The following is a 6,796-nucleotide window of genomic DNA, read 5'->3' on the forward strand; positions in this document are numbered from 1 at the left end:
TAAGTATACGTACTGTAGGCTAATAATAAGTGTGCCCTCCCATGCATTTCATATGCCCCCCTTAAGACTGAGGTCTGGTGAAGGGTCTGGCCTAGACCCTTTGGAGGCCCAGCAGAACGTCAAAGTCGAAGCAGGACCTGGTGGCCAAGAAGGCGGGCTGTGACAAAGACTCTCAGAAGGACGATGGCAGTCTACCTGCAGATCCGAGACAGGCAACATGTCAGCTAGATTGGAGACAGGCAAGACAGCATGGGCTCTTTGCAGCAACAACTCTAGGCCTTCGGGCCTGTCAGTACCTTCCAAAGGCTTCTAGGGTTGTCTGGAATAACATGTCCCAGGAGGACTCCTACAGTCTAAAGGCTTCCCCGACCACCGGTGTTTACCACTGTGTTCAAGGGTTACCACAGAACTGCCCAATTGGGTTTAACAGCCCTGACCCCAACAAGAATGCCAGAAAAGCTCTGTGGAAAATCTGTTGCACAGGGGCGTCCTCCAAATGTTTAAAGTTCACCCACATTGCCAGTTTGGGTTCACCAGGTCTGTCCAAAATCTACCTTGAGCCTTTGAAACCACATACACTTATGAGCATCATGCAATAACATGGTGTTCATTATGGACAAACCATGACTAGCACAGAAGTCTCACAAGAAATGACTGCTAGAGTTCAGAACAGGGATGCCGTTCCTCCCATTCACGCCTCTCCAGAGGCCTGTACTACAAAGCAAGATTTGGCAGAGAACCTTTCTCAGCTTAACGTTACTGAAACAACCGCTAAAAGACTGGAAAAGGTCGTGGGTGAGCTTACAGTTACGTGACACATGAGAAGAACGAAAACAACAAGAAAGAACGGGCAGATGGGTTTAGGAAAAGAAGAAAGCGACTTTAGGACGCATTACACACGGGACACAATCCCCAGAAAGTCCTGTGTTGTTTGACCCCCGACAAACCTCATCATACAGATTTTCGGGCTTTGATACTGCTTGCTACCGTAGTTGCTTCTAATGCTACATCATCTTCTCATTGACTTTACATTGGCATTGTTTTCTGTGGTGGTGGCACGGAATGCGATGTTAACGGTCTGTGATCATTTCACGGAATCCTGTGAGACCAGGCCGCACTGAAAGCCACCCTTTCTGCCCTTAACTTCCATAAAACAACCATTAAAAGGCCACAAGGTTGCAGTCCTATGTACCCGGGTCACAGAATTTTGGCAGGAGGGAGAGTTTTAGATCTACTTACCAGACCCTGTTATATATAAAAATTAAATATAAACATATAACCTTTCATCCATGTAGACTTTGCCTAAAGGTATGTGTAGATGGATGAGTTTTGATTTAAAAGGCAATGTACAAAAGCAGCTTGCCTATACACTGTACATTACACATTATGGTTTCATGTCAGTTCTCAAGAAACTGGGAACCATCTTACCGTCTAACTTTTCATGACCTTGAAACTGGCTTTGGTAACGTTTGAATACAATATTCCACAAAGTAACACACATACATCACAGAGTGACAGGTAGGGAATGTGAGCTGTGTCCTAATTCAAAGCATCATTTATTGTTTCCATTATGTGTCAAACTTGCCGTTATTGTCGTGTGTCCGTCTTGGTGGTTGTAAACAGCCATGGCTCACCAGATTGATGGTCCTTTGATGACGTTAGCGGTTTGCGTGTGATAGCAATTCTATGTTAGCACCAGTAGGGATAACTTCCTTGGTGCTATGTGTGGAAACAGGTTGAACCCAAGTGCAGACAATATGCAGACCAGAATGATAGTGTAACAACTTTATTTCTAGTGTCCAATGTCGGGATGCAATGGTGAAAAAACCAAGACCAAAACAAATCCAATAGTACTCCAGGGTGCAGAGTGCGTGTGGTACCGTGTCCAATAATCCAATAATCCAGTGATCCAGGGTGGAGAGCAGGAGTGGTGAATGGCAGGAGTGAAGTGGCAACAGGAGTCAGGTTCACGGAGCGGTGGCAGACAAAAAACATTGAGTACAAGCATACGAGTGTCACAAAAACTAATCTAATGTTAAGTCAGTGATTGGGTCTGTTTAGCTGCAGCTGATGGAAATCACAGACCAACGCAGGATCCACAATGAAACGCCGGTACTGCAACCCACGGCCCCGAAGGCGGACGTCCAGTAGCCACCGAACAGTGTAGACAGTACCCCCGCCAACGACCCTGGGTGGAGGAGGGGGAAGAGAGGGAGGGGACAGAGGACTCACAGACACAGACTTAATCTGGGAAACATGAAAAGGTGGGATGAATCCGTAGAGAGGCAGGGAGCTGGAGTCTCACAGCACGGGGGTTATTGATGGACAGGATTTTAAACGGCCCAATAAAACGGAGTGTCATCTTCTTAGACTCCACTCTCAAAGGTGTACAGCAAGATTTAAGCCATACCTCTTGTCCAGGTGCATAAACGGGAGCCAGAGAACGAGGACGGTTGGCTTGCCCCTGCATGTAGGCAGACACACGAGCCAGCGCTATCCTGGACTTCCTCCAGACTTTGAAGCAGCGCGCATGTGTGACTGCACAGAGGGTACAGCCAGTTCCCTTTCCTGGGAAGGAAACAGGGGAGGTTGATAGCCTAGTACACACTGAAACGGGGACAAACCAGAGGAATCGTTAGTGAGGGTGTTATGGGCATATTCCACCCAGGGATGCATGCTGGTCCATGACACCATTGGCACCAGTGACACAACGGAGAGCGGTCTCTATCTCCTGGACTGCCCTTGCTGTTTGACCATTTGTTTGGGGATGATATCCAGAAGACAGTCTTTTAGTAATGCCCAAAGCAGTACATAAGGCTTTCCAAACTTGAGAGCCAAACTGGGGACCCCTGTCAGAGAAAGAGACTGTCTGTAGGTAGACCATGAGAGCGGAACACATGTTTCATCAGGATGTCAGCGGTTTCTCTGGCAGTGGGAAGTTTGGGTAAGGCCAGAAAATGAGCAAATTCGGAGAAAGGATCAATTATCGTGAATATGGCAGAGTTACCGAAAGAGGGGGGGGGGGGGGGGGGAAGTCCGGTGACAAAATCCAAAGCGATGTGGGACCAAGGACCGCTGGGTATGGGCAGAGGTCAAAGCAGATTCTTATCATAAGTCCAAATGATGAAGGGTTGTTCCACCCCCTACAACCAATGCCACTCCTCAAGGGCCAGCTTAACAGCGAGCAACTCCCTATTGCCCACATCGTAGTTACGCTCCGCCTGAGAAAGTTTCAGAGAAAGAAAAGCACAAGGGTGAATCTTTTTATCGGTAGCACGTTGTGAAAGTACTGCACCTACCCCAGTGTCTGATGCGTCCACCTCCACGACAAACTGGCGAGTAGGGTCGGGCTGCACCAGAATGGGCACAGAAGCGAAGCAGTGCTTCAGCTTCTCCAATGCAGTGTCAGCTCCATCAGTCCACTTGAAGGACAGAGAGATGGAGTCTTGATGAACCTCCGGTAAAAGTTCGCAAACCCCAGGAAGCACTGCAGCTGTTTACGGGTAGAAGGGGCTGGCCATTGTGTGACCGCAGAGCCCTTGGCTAGCTCCCCCTGCGCTACAATGTACCCCAAAAAGGCGGTGTTAGAAACATGGAACTTACATTTCTCCATTTTCACAAACAGCTTTCCAGTAACCGCTGCAAAACCTGGCACACTTGTAGCTCATGAGCCTCAAGAGACCTGGAATGTATCAAGATGTCATCCAAATATACAAAAACAAAACGATTAAGCATGTCACGAGGGATATCGTTGATCAGTGCCTGGAACGCTGCGGGTGCATTAGATAACCCAAACGGCATCACCTGATACTCGAAATGTTCCAGGGGCGTGTTGAAAGCGGTCTTTCAATTGTCTCCTTTCCGGACACGTACCAGATGGTATGCTTTGCGTAGGTCCAGTTTAGTAAAGATGGAAGGGCCGTGTAAAGGGGGAAAGCAGAACTGATTAATGTCAGTGAGTATTTGTTTTTGATGGTGATGTTGTTGAGGCCACGATCATCAATACAGGGTCTGAGGGTCTTTTCCTTCTTTTTAACTAAAAACAAAGCTGCTCCCACCGGTGAGGAGGACGGACGGATGATACCGGTCGCCAGAGAGTCCTGAATGTAAACCTTTTAAGATTTGCTTCTGCCTTTTTGCATGACATTTTAAGTTTTGCTTCTGCCTTTTTGCATGAAATTTTAAGATTTCTTTCTGCCTTTTGCATGACATTTTAAGATTTCTTCTGAAATTTTAAGATTTCCTCTGAAATTTTAAGATTTTTCTGCCTTTTTGCATGAAATTTTAAGATTTCTTTCTGCCTTTTTGCATGAAATTTTAAGATTTGTTTCTGCCTTTGCTAAAATTGTAAGATTTTTTCTGCTTTTTTTCTGACATTTTAAGATTTCTTTCTGCCTTTTTGCATGAAATTTTTAGAGTTTTTCTGAAATTTTAAGATTTTTTTTCTGCTATTTGCATGACATTTTAAGATATTTTTCTGCCTTTTTTTCTGAAATTGTAAGAATTTCTGCTTTTTTTCTGAAATTTTTTTCTGCCTTTTTGCATGAAATTTTAAGATATTGTGACATCATGAGAGGCTGCACGGCTCTCGGCGGGACAGTTCAGCAACGCAAGGACACACAGTTCGAGTGCAACAAAGGTTTTAATAAAGTTCAGGGAAATTAATACAAAAATAGCACTCAGAGATCGATTAGTTAACTTAAGAAAAGGGTTGCTCTTGCAATAGTCCAAACTTAAACAGTGTCTCTTCAAATCCTAACTCAAATAGCCGAGCCCCCTCTGCTCGGTCGCCTTCTGGCAATAAGTCTTTCTCCTTACTTTTAGGCAGCGTCGCCACCCGTGGTCCGTCTATTTGTCCGTAGTCCAGTCGTTTAATCCTTCCCATGGACCGCGCCGCGCCGCTCTGCACCTCTGTAGCTCTTCCCCTCTACTCCAGCTCCTCTGTTGGCTATATGCTGCCTTCAGCTCATCAGGCCCTCATTGAGCTCAGGTGTGCTCGATCCCATGTGCTCCAGAGGTGGCGTTCCCGATTTCACCAGCAGATGGTGCCAAAACGGCCCGTGACTGCAGCGATCTCCTGGGTACATAGTGGCCCTCCAGGACGCAGCCTCTCATGACGTCACAATATGTTCCTGCTTTTTTGCATGACATTTTAAGAATTTTTTTCTGTTTTTTTCTGAAATCTTAATTTTTTTTGCTTTTTTTTAATTTTAAGATTTTTTCTCCCTTTTTGCATGACATTTTAAGATATGTTTCTCCCTTTTTTTCTGAAATGTTAAGATTTTTTTTGCCTTTCTGCTGAAATTTTAAGATTTTTTTCCTTTTTCCCTTTTTTCTGTTGACAGGAAGTGAAGCAGCACAAACACACAGTTACAGTTTCATGAGGTTTTATTGGTGAATCACCAGAGAACCAGAGGAAGTTAAAGCTGCAAAGATCTGAACACAAGTAGAGGTCTCACTCTGTCCAAAAACTCCAAAACAAGCAGAGGTCTCACTCTGTCCGAATTCAAAACAAGCAAAGGTCTCATTCTGTCCAAAAACAAGCAGAGGTCTCACTCTGTCCGAATTCAAAACAAGCAGAGGTCTCACTCTGTCCAAATTCAAAACAAGCAGAGGTCTCACTCTGTCCAAACCCCAAAATAATGAGAGGTCTCATTCTGTCCAAAAACAAGCAGAGGTCTCACTCTGTCCAAACCCCAAAACAAGCAGAGGTCTCACTCTGTCCAAACCCCAAAACAAGCAGAGGTCTCATTCTGTCCAAACCCCAAAACAATGAGAGGTCTCATTCTGTCCAAAAACAAGCAGAGGTCTCACTCTGTCCAACCTCAAAAACAAGCGGAGGTCTCACTCTGTCCAAAAACAAGCAGAGGTCTCACTCTGTCCAAAAACAAGCAGACGTCTCACTCTGTCCAAAAATTCAAAACAAGCAGAGGTCTCACTCTGTACCAAATTACACAACAAGAACTGTCACATAAATATCTTTTAAATATAAAAATAGGTAACTTTTAACACTCAGACTAACATAAAAAACTACAGAGACAGAAGAAGAGCAGCTGATCTTCTGTCCTGTTAAGGAGACACAACCCCGTTACATTATCTATTTATGGAAATTCATTAACGACAAAACTACCGACCAAACGTCTCTGAATGTCTCGTTTTGTCCAATTTACCAAAAGAGATTTTAACTCTAATCCTCTATACACACACACACACACACACACACACACACGTCTATACACACACACACACACACACACGCACACACGTCTATACACACGCACACACACACACACACACGTCTATACACACATACACACACACATACACGTCTATACACATATACACACACACACACACACGTATATACATTTATACACGTATATACACACACATAGATGTGTGTGTGTTTGTAATAAGTTTCTTGATGTTGTTTGTTATAATAATAATAATAATAATAATAATAATATTCGTGGTTTTGTCATTAATAAGCTTCCATACATTAATTTACCCATCATGCTCTCTGCTTCAGGAGGACCAAAGCTCAACTAAATATAGATCAGTTTTAATAATTCAGTTTATATTTTAGAGCGGGAGGGGTCCAGGTGTGGGAGGGGGCGGGGCTAGATGCTTCGGCGAATCAGGTTGTTCCTCTCAGGCTCCAGGAAGTCGTCCAGCAGGGCGGAGGTGATCTTCTCTAACTCGTCCTCCAGACGGGACACATCACTGTAACACACACACACACACATACACACAGAGACACACACACACACACACACACACACACACACACACACAG

This window comes from Etheostoma cragini, chromosome 3 (assembly GCF_013103735.1).
Source record: "Etheostoma cragini isolate CJK2018 chromosome 3, CSU_Ecrag_1.0, whole genome shotgun sequence".
Taxonomy (NCBI): domain Eukaryota; kingdom Metazoa; phylum Chordata; class Actinopteri; order Perciformes; family Percidae; genus Etheostoma; species Etheostoma cragini.